This window comes from Fringilla coelebs, assembly GCF_963513975.1.
Source record: "Fringilla coelebs genome assembly, chromosome: 23".
Classification (NCBI taxonomy): domain Eukaryota; kingdom Metazoa; phylum Chordata; class Aves; order Passeriformes; family Fringillidae; genus Fringilla; species Fringilla coelebs.
Window position 1 is genome coordinate 9,225,252 of NC_140049.1, and position 20,211 is coordinate 9,245,462.

The following is a 20,211-nucleotide window of genomic DNA, read 5'->3' on the forward strand; positions in this document are numbered from 1 at the left end:
GGTCCTGAAAACTGACACCCAGAACAGTGGCTTGTGAGTTTTGTTTCCCAGGGGAAAAGCCTGTAAAATGGTTCAGGGGCCTGAGGCCTTAAATTGCTGGGTGCCTCCTGGAATTCAGACTCTCGCAGGGTGCCTCCCAGAGGCAATATGACACCATTTCCAACTTGGTCTGGTTTGAGAGTGTCAAGTGGGTCCTGCAAACTGACACCCAGAACAGTGGCTTGTGAGTTTTGTTGCCCAGGGAAAAAGCCTGTACAATGGTTCAGGGTCCTGCGGCCTTAAATTGCCGGGTGCCACCTGGAATTGCGCCTCTGGCAGGATGCCTCCCAGACGTAAGGTGGCACCAGTGCCAACTTGGTCTGGTTTGAGAGTGCCAGGTGCCTCCTGCAAACTGACACCCAGAACAATGGCTTCTGAATTTTTTTTTCCAGGGAAAAAGCCTGTAGAAAGGTTTTGGGTCCTGCAGCCTTAATATGCCGGCTGCCTCCTGGAATTCCGCCTCTCGCAGGATGCCTCCCAGACGCAAGGTGGCACCAGTGCCAACTTGGTCTGGTTTGAGAGTGCCAAGTGGGTCCTGAAAACTGACACCCAGAACAGTGGCTTGTGAGTTTTGTTTCCCAGGGAAAAAGCCTGTACAATGGTTCAGGATCCTGCGGCCTTAAATTGCCACGTGCCTCCTGGTATTCGGCCTCTCGCAGGATGCCTCCCAGACGCAAGGTGGCACCAGTGCCAACTTGGTCTGCTTTGCGAGTGTCAAGTTGGTCCTGCAAACTGACACCCAGAACAGTGGCTTGTGAGTTTTGTTTCCCAGGGAAAAAGCCTGTACAATGGTTCAGGGTCCTGCGGCCTTAAATTGCCGGGTGCCTCCTGGAGATCCGCCTCTCGCAGGATGCGTCCCAGGCGCAACATGACACCAGTGCCAACTCGGTCTGGTTTGTGAGTGCCAGGTGGCTCCTGCAAACTGACACCCAGAACAGTGGCTTGTGAGTTTTGTTTCCCAGGGAAAAAGCCTGTACAATGGTTCAGGGGCCTGAGGCCTTAAATTGCCGGGTGCCTCCTGGAATTCGGCCTCTCGCAGGATGCCTCCCAGACGCAAGGTGGCACCAGTTCCAACTTGGTCTGGTTTAAGAGTGCCAAGTGGGTCCTGAAAACTGACACCCAGAACAATGGCTTCTGAATTATTTTTTCCAGGGAAAAAGCCTGTACAATGGTTCAGGGTCCTGCGGCCTTAAATTTCCGGGTGCCTCCTGGAATTCCGCAACTTGCCAGGTGTTTCCCAGACGCTAAGCAACACCAGTGCCAACTTGGTCTGGTTTAAGAGTGCCAAGTGGGTCCTGGAAACTGACACCCAGAACAGTGGCTTGTGAGTTTTGTTTCCCAGGGAAAAAGCCTGTACAATGGTTCAGGGTCCTGCGGCCTTAAATTGCCGGGTGCCTCCTGGAATTCGGCGTCTTGCAGGATGCCTCCCAGACGCAAGGTGGCACCAGTGCCAACTTGGTCTGCTTTGAGAGTGCCAGGTGGCTCCTGCAAACTGACACCCAGAACAGTGGCTTGTGAGTTTTGTTTCCCAGGGAAAAAGCCTGTACAATGGTTCAGGGTCCTGCGGCCTTAAATTGATGGGTGCCTCCTGAAATTCGGCCTCTCACAGGATGCCTCCCAGACGCAAGGTGGCACCAGTGCCAACTTGGTCTGGTTTAAGAGTGCCAAGTGGGTCCTGAATACTGACACCCAGAACAGTGGCTTCTGAATTTTGTTTTCCAGGGAAAAAGCCTGTAGAATGGTTTTGGGTCCTGCGGCCTTAAATTGCCGGGTGCCTCCTGGAATTCGGCCTCTCGCAGGATGCCTCCCAGACGCAAGGTGGCACCAGTTCCAACTTGGTCTGGTTTAAGAGTGCCAAGTGGGTCCTGAAAACTGACACCCAGAACAGTGGCTTGTGAGTTTTGCTTCCCAGGGATAAAGCCTGTACAATGGTTCAGGGGCCTGAGGCCTTAAATTGCCCGGTTGCCTCCTGGAATGGCGCCTCTCGCAGGATGCCTCCCAGACGCAAGGTGGCACCAGTGCCAACTTGGTCTGCTTTGAGAGTGCCAAGTGGGTCCTGAAAACTGACACCCAGAACAGTGGCTTGTGAGTTTTGTTGCCCAGGGAAAAAGCCTGTAGAATGGTTCAGGGGCCTGAGGCCTTAAATTGCCGAGTGCTTCCTTGAATTGCGCCTCTCGCAGGATGCCTCCCAGACGCAAGGTGGCACCAGTTCCAACTTGGTCTGGTTTAAGAGTGCCAAGTGGGTCCTGAAAACTGACACCCAGAACAGTGGCTTGTGAGTTTTGTTTCCCAGGGGAAAAGCCTGTAAAATGGTTCAGGGGCCTGAGGCCTTAAATTGCTGGGTGCCTCCTGGAATTCAGACTCTCGCAGGGTGCCTCCCAGAGGCAATATGACACCATTTCCAACTTGGTCTGGTTTGAGAGTGTCAAGTGGGTCCTGCAAACTGACACCCAGAACAGTGGCTTGTGAGTTTTGTTGCCCAGGGAAAAAGCCTGTACAATGGTTCAGGGTCCTGCGGCCTTAAATTGCCGGGTGCCACCTGGAATTGCGCCTCTGGCAGGATGCCTCCCAGACGTAAGGTGGCACCAGTGCCAACTTGGTCTGGTTTGAGAGTGCCAGGTGCCTCCTGCAAACTGACACCCAGAACAATGGCTTCTGAATTTTTTTTTCCAGGGAAAAAGCCTGTAGAAAGGTTTTGGGTCCTGCAGCCTTAATATGCCGGCTGCCTCCTGGAATTCCGCCTCTCGCAGGATGCCTCCCAGACGCAAGGTGGCACCAGTGCCAACTTGGTCTGGTTTGAGAGTGCCAAGTGGGTCCTGAAAACTGACACCCAGAACAGTGGCTTGTGAGTTTTGTTTCCCAGGGAAAAATCCTGTACAATGGTTCAGGGTCCTGCGGCCTTAAATTGCCGGGTGCCTCCTGGAATTCCGCAACTCGCCAGGTGTTTCCCAGACGCTAAGCAACACCAGTGCCAACTTGGTCTGGTTTAAGAGTGCCAAGTGGGTCCTGGAAACTGACACCCAGAACAGTGGCTTGTGAGTTTTGTTTCCCAGGGAAAAAGCCTGTACAATGGTTCAGGGTCCTGCGGCCTTAAATTGCCGGGTGCCTCCTGGAATTCGGCGTCTTGCAGGATGCCTCCCAGACGCAAGGTGGCACCAGTGCCAACTTGGTCTGGTTTGAGAGTGCCAGGTGGCTCCTGCAAACTGACACCCAGAACAGTGGCTTGTGAGTTTTGTTTCCCAGGGAAAAAGCCTGTACAATGGTTCAGGGTCCTGCGGCCTTAAATTGATGGGTGCCTCCTGAAATTCGGCCTCTCGCAGGATGCCTCCCAGACGCAAGGTGGCACCAGTGCCAACTTGGTCTGGTTTAAGAGTGCCAAGTGGGTCCTGAATACTGACACCCAGAACAGTGGCTTCTGAATTTTGTTTCCCAGGGAAAAAGCCTGTAGAATGGTTTTGGGTCCTGCGGCCTTAAATTGCCGGGTGCCTCCTGGAATTCGGCCTCTCGCAGGATGCCTCCCAGACGCAAGGTGGCACCAGTTCCAACTTGGTCTGGTTTAAGAGTGCCAAGTGGGTCCTGAAAACTGACACCCAGAACAGTGGCTTGTGAGTTTTGCTTCCCAGGGATAAAGCCTGTACAATGGTTCAGGGGCCTGAGGCCTTAAATTGCCCGGTTGCCTCCTGGAATGGCGCCTCTCGCAGGATGCCTCCCAGACGCAAGGTGGCACCAGTGCCAACTTGGTCTGCTTTGAGAGTGTCAAGTGGGTCCTGAAAACTGACACCCAGAACAGTGGCTTGTGAGTTTTGTTGCCCAGGGAAAAAGCCTGTAGAATGGTTCAGGGGCCTGAGGCCTTAAATTGCCAAGTGCTTCCTTGAATTGCGCCTCTCGCAGGATGCCTCCCAGACGCAAGGTGGCACCAGTGCCAACTTGGTCTGCTTTGAGAGTGCTAGGTGGCTCCTGCAAACTGACACCCAGAACAGTGGCTTGTGAGTTTTGTTTCCCAGGGAAAAAGCCTGTACAATGGTTCAGGGTCCTGCGGCCTTAAATTGATGGGTGCCTCCTGAAATTCGGCCTCTCGCAGGATGCCTCCCAGACGCAAGGTGGCACCAGTGCCAACTTGGTCTGGTTTAAGAGTGCCAAGTGGGTCCTGAATACTGACACCCAGAACAGTGGCTTCTGAATTTTGTTTCCCAGGGAAAAAGCCTGTAGAATGGTTTTGGGTCCTGCGGCCTTAAATTACCGGGTGCCTCCTGGAATTCGGCCTCTCGCAGGATGCCTCCCAGACGCAAGGTGGCACCAGTTCCAACTTGGTCTGGTTTAAGAGTGCCAAGTGGGTCCTGAAAACTGACACCCAGAACAGTGGCTTGTGAGTTTTGCTTCCCAGGGATAAAGCCTGTACAATGGTTCAGGGGCCTGAGGCCTTAAATTGCCCGGTTGCCTCCTGGAATGGCGCCTCTCGCAGAATGCCTCCCAGACGCAAGGTGGCACCAGTGCCAACTTGGTCTGCTTTGAGAGTGTCAAGTGGGTCCTGAAAACTGACACCCAGAACAGTGGCTTGTGAGTTTTGTTGCCCAGGGAAAAAGCCTGTAGAATGGTTCAGGGGCCTGAGGCCTTAAATTGCCAAGTGCTTCCTTGAATTGCGCCTCTCGCAGGATGCCTCCCAGACGCAAGGTGGCACCAGTTCCAACTTGGTCTGGTTTAAGAGTGCCAAGTGGGTCCTGAAAACTGACACCCAGAACAGTGGCTTGTGAGTTTTGTTTCCCAGGGGAAAAGCCTGTAAAATGGTTCAGGGGCCTGAGGCCTTAAATTGCTGGGTGCCTCCTGGAATTCAGACTCTCGCAGGGTGCCTCCCAGAGGCAATATGACACCATTTCCAACTTGGTCTGGTTTGAGAGTGTCAAGTGGGTCCTGCAAACTGACACCCAGAACAGTGGCTTGTGAGTTTTGTTGCCCAGGGAAAAAGCCTGTACAATGGTTCAGGGTCCTGCGGCCTTAAATTGCCGGGTGCCACCTGGAATTGCGCCTCTCGCAGGATGCTTCCCAGACGTAAGGTGGCACCAGTGCCAACTTGGTCTGGTTTGAGAGTGCCAGGTGCCTCCTGCAAACTGACACCCGGAACAATGGCTTCTGAATTTTTTTTTCCAGGGAAAAAGCCTGTAGAAAGGTTTTGGGTCCTGCAGCCTTAATATGCCAGGTGCCTCCTGGAATTCCGCCTCTCGCAGGATGCCTCCCAGACGCAAGGTGGCACCAGTGCCAACTTGGTCTGGTTTGAGAGTGCCAAGTGGGTCCTGAAAACTGACACCCAGAACAGTGGCTTGTGAGTTTTGTTTCCCAGGGAAAAAGCCTGTACAATGGTTCAGGGTCCTGCGGCCTTAAATTGCCGGGTGCCTCCTGGAATTCCGCAACTCGCCAGGTGTTTCCCAGACGCTAAGCAACACCAGTGCCAACTTGGTCTGGTTTAAGAGTGCCAAGTGGGTCCTGAAAACTGACACCCAGAACAGTGGCTTGTGAGTTTTGTTTCCCAGGGAAAAAGCCTGTACAATGGTTCAGGGTCCTGAGGCCTTTAATTGCCGGGTTCCTCCTGGAATTCCGCATCTCGCCAGATGTTTCCCAGACGCTAAGCAACACCAGTGCCAACTTGGTCTGGTTTAAGAGTGCCAAGTGGGTCCTGCAAACTGACACCCAGAACAGTGGCTTGTGAGTTTTGTTTCCCAGGGAAAAAGCCTGTACAATGGTTCAGGGTCCTGCGGCCTTAAATTGCCGGGTGCCTCCTGGAATTCGGCGTCTTGCAGGATGCCTCCCAGACGCAAGGTGGCACCAGTGCCAACTTGGTCTGGTTTGAGAGTGCCAGGTGGCTCCTGCAAACTGACACCCAGAACAGTGGCTTGTGAGTTTTGTTTCCCAGGGAAAAAGCCTGTACAATGGTTCAGGGTCCTGCGGCCTTAAATTGATGGGTGCCTCCTGAAATTCGGCCTCTCGCAGGATGCCTCCCAGACGCAAGGTGGCACCAGTGCCAACTTGGTCTGGTTTAAGAGTGCCAAGTGGGTCCTGAATACTGACACCCAGAACAGTGGCTTCTGAATTTTGTTTCCCAGGGAAAAAGCCTGTAGAATGGTTTTGGGTCCTGCGGCCTTAAATTGCCGGGTGCCTCCTGGAATTCGGCCTCTCGCAGGATGCCTCCCAGACGCAAGGTGGCACCAGTTCCAACTTGGTCTGGTTTAAGAGTGCCAAGTGGGTCCTGAAAACTGACACCCAGAACAGTGGCTTGTGAGTTTTGCTTCCCAGGGATAAAGCCTGTACAATGGTTCAGGGGCCTGAGGCCTTAAATTGCCCGGTTGCCTCCTGGAATGGCGCCTCTCGCAGGATGCCTCCCAGACGCAAGGTGGCACCAGTGCCAACTTGGTCTGCTTTGAGAGTGTCAAGTGGGTCCTGAAAACTGACACCCAGAACAGTGGCTTGTGAGTTTTGTTGCCCAGGGAAAAAGCCTGTAGAATGGTTCAGGGGCCTGAGGCCTTAAATTGCCAAGTGCTTCCTTGAATTGCGCCTCTCGCAGGATGCCTCCCAGACGCAAGGTGGCACCAGTGCCAACTTGGTCTGCTTTGAGAGTGCTAGGTGGCTCCTGCAAACTGACACCCAGAACAGTGGCTTGTGAGTTTTGTTTCCCAGGGAAAAAGCCTGTACAATGGTTCAGGGTCCTGCGGCCTTAAATTGATGGGTGCCTCCTGAAATTCGGCCTCTCGCAGGATGCCTCCCAGACGCAAGGTGGCACCAGTGCCAACTTGGTCTGGTTTAAGAGTGCCAAGTGGGTCCTGAATACTGACACCCAGAACAGTGGCTTCTGAATTTTGTTTCCCAGGGAAAAAGCCTGTAGAATGGTTTTGGGTCCTGCGGCCTTAAATTACCGGGTGCCTCCTGGAATTCGGCCTCTCGCAGGATGCCTCCCAGACGCAAGGTGGCACCAGTTCCAACTTGGTCTGGTTTAAGAGTGCCAAGTGGGTCCTGAAAACTGACACCCAGAACAGTGGCTTGTGAGTTTTGCTTCCCAGGGATAAAGCCTGTACAATGGTTCAGGGGCCTGAGGCCTTAAATTGCCCGGTTGCCTCCTGGAATGGCGCCTCTCGCAGAATGCCTCCCAGACGCAAGGTGGCACCAGTGCCAACTTGGTCTGCTTTGAGAGTGTCAAGTGGGTCCTGAAAACTGACACCCAGAACAGTGGCTTGTGAGTTTTGTTGCCCAGGGAAAAAGCCTGTAGAATGGTTCAGGGGCCTGAGGCCTTAAATTGCCAAGTGCTTCCTTGAATTGCGCCTCTCGCAGGATGCCTCCCAGACGCAAGGTGGCACCAGTTCCAACTTGGTCTGGTTTAAGAGTGCCAAGTGGGTCCTGAAAACTGACACCCAGAACAGTGGCTTGTGAGTTTTGTTTCCCAGGGGAAAAGCCTGTAAAATGGTTCAGGGGCCTGAGGCCTTAAATTGCTGGGTGCCTCCTGGAATTCAGACTCTCGCAGGGTGCCTCCCAGAGGCAATATGACACCATTTCCAACTTGGTCTGGTTTGAGAGTGTCAAGTGGGTCCTGCAAACTGACACCCAGAACAGTGGCTTGTGAGTTTTGTTGCCCAGGGAAAAAGCCTGTACAATGGTTCAGGGTCCTGCGGCCTTAAATTGCCGGGTGCCACCTGGAATTGCGCCTCTCGCAGGATGCTTCCCAGACGTAAGGTGGCACCAGTGCCAACTTGGTCTGGTTTGAGAGTGCCAGGTGCCTCCTGCAAACTGACACCCGGAACAATGGCTTCTGAATTTTTTTTTCCAGGGAAAAAGCCTGTAGAAAGGTTTTGGGTCCTGCAGCCTTAATATGCCAGGTGCCTCCTGGAATTCCGCCTCTCGCAGGATGCCTCCCAGACGCAAGGTGGCACCAGTGCCAACTTGGTCTGGTTTGAGAGTGCCAAGTGGGTCCTGAAAACTGACACCCAGAACAGTGGCTTGTGAGTTTTGTTTCCCAGGGAAAAAGCCTGTACAATGGTTCAGGGTCCTGCGGCCTTAAATTGCCGGGTGCCTCCTGGAATTCCGCAACTCGCCAGGTGTTTCCCAGACGCTAAGCAACACCAGTGCCAACTTGGTCTGGTTTAAGAGTGCCAAGTGGGTCCTGAAAACTGACACCCAGAACAGTGGCTTGTGAGTTTTGTTTCCCAGGGAAAAAGCCTGTACAATGGTTCAGGGTCCTGAGGCCTTTAATTGCCGGGTTCCTCCTGGAATTCCGCATCTCGCCAGATGTTTCCCAGACGCTAAGCAACACCAGTGCCAACTTGGTCTGGTTTAAGAGTGCCAAGTGGGTCCTGCAAACTGACACCCAGAACAGTGGCTTGTGAGTTTTGTTTCCCAGGGAAAAAGCCTGTACAATGGTTCAGGTTCCTGCGGCGTTAAATTGCCGGGTGCCTCCTGGAATTCGGCGTCTTCCAAGATGCCTCCCAGACGCAAGGTGGCACCAGTGCCAACTTGGTCTGGTTTAAGAGTGCCAAGTGGGTCCTGCAAACTGACACCCAGAACAGTGGCTTCTGAATTTTGTTTTCCAGGGAAAAAGCCTGTAGAATGGTTCAGGGTCCTGCGGCCTTAAATTGCCGGGTGCCTCCTGGAATTCCGCCTCTCGCAGGATGCCTCCCAGACGCAAGGTGGCACCAGTGCCAACTTGGTCTGGTTTGAGAGTGCCAAGTGGGTCCTGAAAACTGACACCCAGAACAGTGGCTTGTGAGTTTTGTTTCCCAGGGAAAAAGCCTGTACAATGGTTCAGGGGCCTGAGGCCTTAAATTGCTGGGTGCCTCCTGGAATGCGGACTCTCGCAGGGTGCCTCCCAGAGGCAAAATGACACCATTTCCAACTTGGTCTGGTTTAAGAGTGTCAAGTTCGTCCTGAAAACTGACACCCAGAACAGTGGCTTGTGAGTTTTGTTGCCCAGGGAAAAAGCCTGTACAATGGTTCAGGGTCCTGCTGCCTTAAATTGCTGGGTGCCTCCTGGAATTCGGCCTCTCGCAGGATGCCTCCCAGACGCAAGGTGGCACCAGTTCCAACTTGGTAGGGTTTAAGAGTGCCAAGTGGGTCCTGAAAACTGACACCCAGAACAGTGGCTTGTGAGTTTTGTTTCCCAGGGAAAAAGCCTGTAGAATTGTTCAGGGGCCTGAGGCCTGAAATTGCCGGGTGCCTCCTGGAATTCGGCCTCTCGCAGGATGCCTCCCAGACACAAGGTGGCACCAGTGCAAACTTGGTCTTGTTTAAGAGTGCCAAGTGGGTCCTGAAAACTGACACCCAGAACAGTGGCTTGTGAGTTTTGTTTCCCAGGGAAAAAGCTTATACTGTGGTTCAGGGTCCTGCGGACTTAAATTGCCGGGTGCCTCCTGGAATTGCCCCTCTCGCAGGATGCCTCCCAGACGCAAGGTGGCACCAGTGCCAACTTGGTCTGCTTTGAGAGTGTCAAGTGGGTCCTGAAAACTGACACCCAGAACAGTGGCTTGTGAGTTTTGTTTCCCAGGGAAAAAGCCTGTACAATGGTTCAGGGTCCTGCGGCCTTAAATTGCCGGGTGCCTCCTGCAATTCCGCATCTCGCCAGGTGTTTCCCAGACGCTAAGCAACACCAGTGCCAACTTGGTCTGGTTTAAGAGTGCCAAGTGGGTCCTGGAAACTGACACCCAGAACAGTGGCTTGTGAGTTTTGTTTCCCAGGGAAAAAGCCTGTACAATGGTTCAGGGTCCTGCGGCCTTAAATTGCTGGGTGCCTCCTGCAATTCGGCGTCTTGCAGAATGCCTCCAAGACACAAAATGGCACCAGTGCCAACTTGGTCTGGTTTGAGAGTGCCAGGTGGCTCCTGCAAACTGACACCCAGAACAGTAGCTTGTGAGTTTTGTTTCCCAGGGAAAAAGCCTGTACAATGGTTCAGGGTCCTGCGGACTTAAATTGCCGGGTGCCTCCTGGAATTCGGCCTCTCGCAGGATGCCTCCCAGACGCAAGGTGGCACCAGTTCCAACTTGGTCTGGTTTAAGAGTGCCAAGTGGGTCCTGAAAACTGACACCCAGAACAGTGGCTTGTGAGTTTTGTTTCCCAGGGAAAAAGCCTGTACAATGGTTCAGGGTCCTGCGGCCTTAAATTGACGGGTGCCTCCTGGAATTGCGCCTCTCTCAGGATGCCTTCCAGACGCAAGTTGGCACCTGTGCCAACTTGGTCTGCTTTGAGAGTGTCAAGTGGGTCCTGAAAACTGACACCCAGAACAGTGGCTTGTGAGTTTTGTTTCCCAGGGAAAAAGCCTGTACAATGGTTCAGGGGCCTGCGGTCTTAAATTGCTGGGTGCCTCCTGGAATTCGGACTCTCGCAGGGTGCCTCCCAGAGGCAAAATGACACCATTTCCAACTTGGTCTGGTTTGAGAGTGTCAAGTGGGTCCTGCAAACTGACACCCAGAACAGTGGCTTGTGAGTTTTGTTTCCCAGGGAAAAAGCCTGTACAATGGTTCAGGTTCCTGCGGCGTTAAATTGCCGGGTGCCTCCTGGAATTCGGCGTCTTCCAAGATGCCTCCCAGACGCAAGGTGGCACCAGTGCCAACTTGGTCTGGTTTAAGAGTGCCAAGTGGGTCCTGCAAACTGACACCCAGAACAGTGGCTTCTGAATTTTGTTTTCCAGGGAAAAAGCCTGTAGAATGGTTCAGGGTCCTGCGGCCTTAAATTGCCGGGTGCCTCCTGGAATTCCGCCTCTCGCAGGATGCCTCCCAGACGCAAGGTGGCACCAGTGCCAACTTGGTCTGGTTTGAGAGTGCCAAGTGGGTCCTGAAAACTGACACCCAGAACAGTGGCTTGTGAGTTTTGTTTCCCAGGGAAAAAGCCTGTACAATGGTTCAGGGGCCTGAGGCCTTAAATTGCTGGGTGCCTCCTGGAATGCGGACTCTCGCAGGGTGCCTCCCAGAGGCAAAATGACACCATTTCCAACTTGGTCTGGTTTAAGAGTGTCAAGTTCGTCCTGAAAACTGACACCCAGAACAGTGGCTTGTGAGTTTTGTTGCCCAGGGAAAAAGCCTGTACAATGGTTCAGGGTCCTGCTGCCTTAAATTGCTGGGTGCCTCCTGGAATTCGGCCTCTCGCAGGATGCCTCCCAGACGCAAGGTGGCACCAGTTCCAACTTGGTAGGGTTTAAGAGTGCCAAGTGGGTCCTGAAAACTGACACCCAGAACAGTGGCTTGTGAGTTTTGTTTCCCAGGGAAAAAGCCTGTAGAATTGTTCAGGGGCCTGAGGCCTGAAATTGCCGGGTGCCTCCTGGAATTCGGCCTCTCGCAGGATGCCTCCCAGACACAAGGTGGCACCAGTGCCAACTTGGTCTTGTTTAAGAGTGCCAAGTGGGTCCTGAAAACTGACACCCAGAACAGTGGCTTGTGAGTTTTGTTTCCCAGGGAAAAAGCTTATACTGTGGTTCAGGGTCCTGCGGACTTAAATTGCCGGGTGCCTCCTGGAATTGCCCCTCTCGCAGGATGCCTCCCAGACGCAAGGTGGCACCAGTGCCAACTTGGTCTGCTTTGAGAGTGTCAAGTGGGTCCTGAAAACTGACACCCAGAACAGTGGCTTGTGAGTTTTGTTTCCCAGGGAAAAAGCCTGTACAATGGTTCAGGGTCCTGCGGCCTTAAATTGCCGGGTGCCTCCTGCAATTCCGCATCTCGCCAGGTGTTTCCCAGACGCTAAGCAACACCAGTGCCAACTTGGTCTGGTTTAAGAGTGCCAAGTGGGTCCTGGAAACTGACACCCAGAACAGTGGCTTGTGAGTTTTGTTTCCCAGGGAAAAAGCCTGTACAATGGTTCAGGGTCCTGCGGCCTTAAATTGCTGGGTGCCTCCTGCAATTCGGCGTCTTGCAGAATGCCTCCAAGACACAAAATGGCACCAGTGCCAACTTGGTCTGGTTTGAGAGTGCCAGGTGGCTCCTGCAAACTGACACCCAGAACAGTAGCTTGTGAGTTTTGTTTCCCAGGGAAAAAGCCTGTACAATGGTTCAGGGTCCTGCGGACTTAAATTGCCGGGTGCCTCCTGGAATTCGGCCTCTCGCAGGATGCCTCCCAGACGCAAGGTGGCACCAGTTCCAACTTGGTCTGGTTTAAGAGTGCCAAGTGGGTCCTGAAAACTGACACCCAGAACAGTGGCTTGTGAGTTTTGTTTCCCAGGGAAAAAGCCTGTACAATGGTTCAGGGTCCTGCGGCCTTAAATTGACGGGTGCCTCCTGGAATTGCGCCTCTCTCAGGATGCCTTCCAGACGCAAGTTGGCACCTGTGCCAACTTGGTCTGCTTTGAGAGTGTCAAGTGGGTCCTGAAAACTGACACCCAGAACAGTGGCTTGTGAGTTTTGTTTCCCAGGGAAAAAGCCTGTACAATGGTTCAGGGGCCTGCGGTCTTAAATTGCTGGGTGCCTCCTGGAATTCGGACTCTCGCAGGGTGCCTCCCAGAGGCAAAATGACACCATTTCCAACTTGGTCTGGTTTGAGAGTGTCAAGTGGGTCCTGCAAACTGACACCCAGAACAGTGGCTTGTGAGTTTTGTTTCCCAGGGAAAAAGCCTGTACAATGGTTCAGGGTCCTGCGGCCTTAAATTGCCGGGTGCCTCCTGGAATTCCGCATCTCGCCAGATGTTTCCCTGACGCTAAGCAACACCAGTGCCTACTTGGTCTGGTTTAAGAGTGCCAAGTGGGTCCTGGAAACTGACACCCAGAACAGTGGCTTCTGAATTTTGTTTTCCAGGGAAAAAGCCTGTAGAATGGTTTTGGGTCCTGCGGCCTTAAATTGCCGGGTGCCTCCTGGAATTCGGCCTCTCGCAGGATGCCTCCCAGACGCAAGGTGGCACCAGTGCCAACTTGGTCTGGTTTAAGAGTGCCAAGTGGGTCCTGAAAACTGACACCCAGAACAGTGGCTTGTGAGTTTTGCTTCCCAGGGATAAAGCCTGTACAATGGTTCAGGGGCCTGAGGCCTTAAATTGCCCGGTTGCCTCCTGGAATTGCGCCTCTCGCAGGATGCCTCCCAGACGCAAGGTGGCACCAGTGCCAACTTGGTCTGGTTTAAGAGTGCCAAGTGGGTCCTGAAAACTGACACCCAGAACAGTGGCTTGTGAGTTTTGCTTCCCAGGGATAAAGCCTGTACAATGGTTCAGGGGCCTGAGGCCTTAAATTGCCCGGTTGCCTCCTGGAATTGCGCCTCTCGCAGGATGCCTCCCAGACGCAAGGTGGCACCAGTGCCAACTTGGTCTGGTTTAAGAGTGCCAAGTGGGTCCTGAAAACTGATACCCAGAACAGTGGCTTGTGAGTTTTGTTTCCCAGGGAAAAAGCCTGTACAATGGTTCAGGTTCCTGCCTCCTTAAATTGCCGGGTGCCTCCTGGAATTCGGCCTCTCGCAGGATGCCTCCCAGACGCAAGGTGGCACCAGTGCCAACTTGGTCTGGTTTAAGAGTGCCAAGTGGGTCCTGAAAACTGACACCCAGAACAGTGGCTTGTGAGTTTTGTTTCCCAGGGAAAAAGCCTGTACAATGGTTCAGGTTCACGCGGCCTTAAATTGCGGGGTGCCTCCTGGAATTCCGCATCTCGCCAGATGTTTACCAGACGCTAAGCAACACCAGTGCCAACTTGGTCTGGTTTGAGAGTGCCAAGTGTGACCTGCAAACTGACACCCAGAACAGTGGCTTGTGAGTTTTGTTTCCCAGGGAAAAAGCCTGTACAATGGTTCAGGGTCCTGCGGCCTTAAATTTCCGGATGCCTCCTGATATTCGGCGTCTTACAAGATGCCTCCCAGACGCAAGCTGGCAGCAGTGCCAACTTGGTCTGGTTTAAGAGTGCCAAGTGGGTCCTGCAAACTGACACCCAGAACAGTGGCTTGTGAGTTTTGTCTCCCAGGGAAAAAGCCTGTACAATGGTTCAGGTTCCTGCGGCCTTAAATTGCTGGGTGCCTCCTGGAATTGCGCCTCTCGCAGGATGCCTCCCAGACGCAAAGTGGCACCAGTGCCAACTTGGTCTGGTTTGAGAGTGCCAAGTGGGTCCTGAAAACTGACACCCAGAACAGTGGCTTGTGAGTTTTGTTTCCCAGGGAAAAAGCCTGTACAATGGCTCAGGGTCCTGCGGTCTTAAATTGCCAGGTGCCTCCTGGAATTCAGCCTCTCGCAGGATGCCTCCCAGACGCAAGGTGGCACCAGTGCCAACTTGGTCTGGTTTAAGAGTGCCAAGTGGGTCCTGAAAACTGACACCCAGAACAGTGGCTTGTGAGTTTTGTTTCCCAGGGAAAAAGCCTGTACAATGGTTCAGGATCCTTCGGCCTTAAATTGCCAGGTGCCTCCTGGTATTCGGCCTCTCGCAGGATGCCTCCCAGACGCAAGGTGGCACCAGTGCCAACTTGGTCTGCTTTGCGAGTGTCAAGTGGGTCCTGCAAACTGACACCCAGAACAGTGGCTTGTGAGTTTTGTTTCCCAGGGAAAAAGCCTGTACAATGGTTCAGGGTCCTGCGGCCTTAAATTGCCGGGTGCCTCCTGGAGATCCGCCTCTCGCAGGATGCGTCCCAGGCGCAACATGACACCAGTGCCAACTTGGTCTGGTTTGAGAGTGCCAGGTGGCTCCTGCAAACTGACACCCAGAACAGTGGCTTGTGAGTTTTGTTTCCCAGGGAAAAAGCCTGTACAATGGTTCAGGGGCCTGAGGCCTTAAATTGCCGGGTGCCTCCTGGAATTCCGCCTCTCGCAGGATGCCTCCCAGACGCAAGGTGGCACCAGTTCCAACTTGGTCTGGTTTAAGAGTGCCAAGTGGGTCCTGAAAACTGACACCCAGAACAATGGCTTCTGAATTATTTTTTCCCAGGGAAAAAGCCTGTACAATGGTTCAGGGTCCTGCGGCCTTAAATTGCCAGGTGCCTCCTGGAATTCCGCAACTCGCCAGGTGTTTCCCAGACGCTAAGCAACACCAGTGCCAACTTGGTCTGGTTTAAGAGTGCCAAGTGGGTCCTGGAAACTGACACCCAGAACAGTGGCTTGTGAGTTTTGTTTCCCAGGGAAAAAGCCTGTACAATGGTTCAGGGTCCTGCGGCCTTAAATTGCCGGGTTCCTCCTGGAACTCGGCGTCTTGCAGGATGCCTCCCAGACGCAAGGTGGCACCAGTGCCAAATTGGTCTGCTTTGAGAGTGCCAAGTGGCTCCTGCAAACTGACACCCAGAACAGTGGCTTGTGAGTTTTGTTTCCCAGGGAAAAAGCCTGTACAATGGTTCAGGGTCCTGCGGCCTTAAATTGATGGGTGCCTCCTGAAATTCGGCGTCTCGCAGGATGCCTCCCAGACGCAAGGTGGCACCAGTGCCAACTTGGTCTGGTTTAAGAGTGCCAAGTTGGTCCTGAAAACTGACACCCAGAACAGTGGCTTCTGAATTTTGTTTTCCAGGGAAAAAGCCTGTAGAATTGTTTTGGGTCCTGCGGCCTTAAATTGCCGGGTGCCTCCTGGAATTCGGCCTCTCGCAGGATGCCTCCCAGACGCAAGGTGGCACCAGTGCCAACTTGGTCTGGTTTGAGAGTGCCAGGTGCCTCCTGCAAACTGACACCCAGAACAATGGCTTCTGAATTTTTTTTTCCAGGGAAAAAGCCTGTAAAAGGTTTTGGGTCCTGCAGCCTTAAATTGCCGGGTTCCTCCTGGAATTCCGCCTCTCGCAGGATGCATCCCAGACGCAAGGTGGCACCACTGCCAACTTGGTCTGGTTTGGGAGTGCCAAGTGGGTCCTGAAAACTGACACCCAGAACAGTGGCTTGTGAGTTTTGTTTCCCAGGGAAAAAGCCTGTACAATGGTTCAGGGTCCTGCGGCCTTAAATTGCTGGGTGCCTCCTGGAATTCGGACTCTCGCAGGGTGCCTCCCAGAGGCAAAATGACACCATTTCCAACTTGGTCTGGTTTGAGAGTGCCAAGTGGGTCCTGAAAACTGACACCCAGAACAGTGGCTTGTGAGTTTTGTTTCCCAGGGAAAAAGCCTGTACAATGGTTCAGGGTCCTGCGGCCTTAAATTGCCGGGTGCCTCCTGGAATTCCGCAACTCGCCAGGTGTTTCCCAGACGCTAAGCAACACCAGTGCCAACTTGGTCTGGTTTAAGAGTGCCAAGTGGGTCCTGGAAACTGACACCCAGAACAGTGGCTTGTGAGTTTTGTTTCCCAGGGAAAAAGCTTATACTGTGGTTCAGGGTCCTGCGGACTTAAATTGCCGGGTGCCTCCTGGAATTGCCCCTCTCGCAGGATGCCTCCCAGACGCAAGGTGGCACCAGTGCCAACTTGGTCTGGTTTAAGAGTGCCAAGTGGGTCCTGAAAACTGACACCCAGAACAGTGGCTTGTGAGTTTTGTTTCCCAGGGAAAAAGCCTGTACAATGGTTCAGGGTCCTGCGGCCTTAAATTGCCGGGTGCCTCCTGCAATTCCGCATCTCGCCAGGTGTTTCCCAGACGCTAAGCAACACCAGTGCCAACTTGGTCTGGTTTAAGAGTGCCAAGTGGGTCCTGGAAACTGACACCCAGAACAGTGGCTTGTGAGTTTTGTTTCCCAGGGAAAAAGCCTGTACAATGGTTCAGGGTCCTGCGGCCTTAAATTGCTGGGTGCCTCCTGGAATTCGGCGTCTTGCAGAATGCCTCAAAGACACAAAATGGCACCAGTGCCAACTTGGTCTGGTTTGAGAGTGCCAGGTGGCTCCTGCAAACTGACAACCAGAACAGTAGCTTTTGAGTTTTGTTTCCCAGGGAAAAAGCCTGTACAATGGTTCAGGGTCCTGCGGACTTAAATTGCCGGGTGCCTCCTGGAATTCGGCCTCTCGCAGGATGCCTCCCAGACGCAAGGTGGCACCAGTTCCAACTTGGTCTGGTTTAAGAGTGCCAAGTGGGTCCTGAAAACTGACACCCAGAACAGTGGCTTGTGAGTTTTGTTTCCCAGGGAAAAAGCCTGTACAATGGTTCAGGGTCCTGCGGCCTTAAATTGACGGGTGCCTCCTGGAATTTCGCCTCTCTCAGGATGCCTTCCAGACGCAAGTTGGCACCTGTGCCAACTTGGTCTGCTTTGAGAGTGTCAAGTGGGTCCTGGAAACTGACACCCAGAACAGTGGCTTGTGAGTTTTGTTTCCCAGGGAAAAAGCCTGTACAATGGTTCAGGGGCCTGAGGCCTTAAATTGCTGGGTGCCTCCTGGAATTCGGACTCTCGCAGGGTGCCTCCAAGAGGCAAAATGACACCATTTCCAACTTGGTCTGGTTTGAGAGTGTCAAGTGGGTCCTGCAAACTGACACCCAGAACAGTGGCTTGTGAGTTTTGTTTCCCAGGGAAAAAGCCTGTACAATGGTTCAGGGTCCTGCGGCCTTAAATTGCCGGGTGCCTCCTGGAATTCCGCATCTCGCCAGATGTTTCCCTGACGCTAAGCAACACCAGTGCCTACTTGGTCTGGTTTAAGAGTGCCAAGTGGGTCCTGGAAACTGACACCCAGAACAGTGGCTTGTGAGTTTTGTTTCCCAGGGAAAAATCCTGTACAATGGTTCAGGGTCCTGCGGCCTTAAATTGATGGGTGCCTCCTGGAATTGCGCCTCTCGCAGGATGCCTCCCAGACGCAAGGTGGCACCAGTTCCAACTTGGTCTGGTTTAAGAGTGCCAAGTGGGTCCTGAAAACTGACACCCAGAACAGTGGCTTCTGAATTTTGTTTTCCAGGGAAAAAGCCTGTAGAATGGTTTTGGGTCCTGCGGCCTTAAATTGCCGGGTGCCTCCTGGAATTCGGCCTCTCGCAGGATGCCTCCCAGACGCAAGGTGGCACCAGTGCCAACTTGGTCTGGTTTAAGAGTGCCAAGTGGGTCCTGAAAACTGACACCCAGAACAGTGGCTTGTGAGTTTTGCTTCCCAGGGATAAAGCCTGTACAATGGTTCAGGGGCCTGAGGCCTTAAATTGCCCGGTTGCCTCCTGGAATTGCGCCTCTCGCAGGATGCCTTCCAGACGCAAGGTGGCACCAGTGCCAACTTGGTCTGCTTTGAGAGTGTCAAGTGGGTCCTGAAAACTGACACCCAGAACAGTGGCTTGTGAGTTTTGTTTCCCAGGGAAAAATCCTGTACAATGGTTCAGGGGCCTGAGGCCTTAAATTGCCAAGTGCTTCCTTGAATTGCGCCTCTCGCAGGATGCCTCCCAGACGCAAGGTGGCACCAGTTCCAACTTGGTCTGGTTTAAGAGTGCCAAGTGGGTCCTGAAAACTGACACCCAGAACAGTGGCTTGTGAGTTTTGTTTCCCAGGGAAAAAGCCTGTACAATGGTTCAGGTTCCTGCCTCCTTAAATTGCCGGGTGCCTCCTGGAATTCGGCCTCTCGCAGGATGCCTCCCAGACGCAAGGTGGCACCAGTGCCAACTTGGTCTGGTTTAAGAGTGCCAAGTGGGTCCTGAAAACTGACACCCAGAACAGTGGCTTGTGAGTTTTGTTTCCCAGGGAAAAAGCCTGTACAATGGTTCAGGTTTACGCGGCCTTAAATTGCGGGGTGCCTCCTGGAATTCCGCATCTCGCCAGATGTTTCCCAGACGCTAAGCAACACCAGTGCCAACTTGGTCTGGTTTGAGAGTGCCAAGTGTGACCTGCAAACTGACACCCAGAACAGTGGCTTGTGAGTTTTGTTTCCCAGGGAAAAATCCTGTACAATTGTTTAGGGGCCTGAGGCCTTAAATTGCCAAGTGCTTCCTTGAATTGCGCCTCTCGCAGGATGCCTCCCAGACGCAAGGTGGCACCAGTTCCAACTTGGTCTGGTTTAAGAGTGCCAAGTGGGTCCTGAATACTGACACCCAGAACAGTGGCTTCTGAATTTTGTTTCCCAGGGAAAAAGCCTGTAGAATGGTTTTGGGTCCTGCGGCCTTAAATTGCCGGGTGCCTCCTGGAATTCGGCCTCTCGCAGGATGCCTCCCAGACGCAAGGTGGCACCAGTTCCAACTTGGTCTGGTTTAAGAGTGCCAAGTGGGTCCTGAAAACTGACACCCAGAACAGTGGCTTGTGAGTTTTGTTTCCCAGGGAAAAAGCCTGTACAATGGTTCAGGGTCCTGCGGCCTTAAATTTCCGGATGCCTCCTGATATTCGGCGTCTTACAAGATGCCTCCCAGACGCAAGGTGGCAGCAGTGCCAACTTGGTCTGGTTTAAGAGTGCCAAGTGGGTCCTGCAAACTGACACCCAGAACAGTGGCTTGTGAGTTTTGTTTCCCAGGGAAAAATCCTGTACAATTGTTCAGGGGCCTGAGGCCTTAAATTGCCAAGTGCTTCCTTGAATTGCGCCTCTCGCAGGATGCCTCCCAGACGCAAGGTGGCACCAGTTCCAACTTGGTCTGGTTTAAGAGTGCCAAGTGGGTCCTGAAAACTGACACCCAGAACAGTGGCTTCTGAGTTTTGTTTCCCAGGGAAAAAGCCTGTACAATGGTTGAGGGTCCTGCCTCCTTAAATTGCCGGGTGCCTCCTGGAATTCGGCCTCTCGCAGGATGCCTCCCAGACGCAAGGTGGCACCAGTGCCAACTTGGTCTGGTTTAAGAGTGCCAAGTGGGTCCTGAAAACTGACACCCAGAACAGTGGCTTGTGAGTTTTGTTTCCCAGGGAAAAAGCCTGTACAATGGTTCAGTTTCCTGCGGCCTTAAATTGCTGGGTGCCTCCTGGAATTGCGCCTCTCGCAGGATGCCTCCCAGACGCAAAGTGGCACCAGTGCCAACTTGGTCTGGTTTGAGAGTGCCAAGTGGGTCCTGAAAACTGACACCCAGAACAGTGGCTTGTGAGTTTTGTTTCCCAGGGAAAAAGCCTGTACAATGGTTCAGGGTCCTGCGGTCTTTAATTGCCAGGTGCCTCCTGGAATTCAGCCTCTCGCAGGATGCCTCCCAGACGCAAGGTGGCACCAGTGCCAACTTGGTCTGGTTTAAGAGTGCCAAGTGGGTCCTGAAAACTGACACCCAGAACAGTGGCTTGTGAGTTTTGTTTCCCAGGGAAAAAGCCTGTACAATGGTTCAGGATCCTTCGGCCTTAAATTGCCAGGTGCCTCCTGGTATTCGGCCTCTCGCAGGATGCCTCCCAGACGCAAGGTGGCACCAGTGCCAACTTGGTCTGCTTTGCGAGTGTCAAGTGGGTCCTGCAAACTGACACCCAGAACAGTGGCTTGTGAGTTTTGTTTCCCAGGGAAAAAGCCTG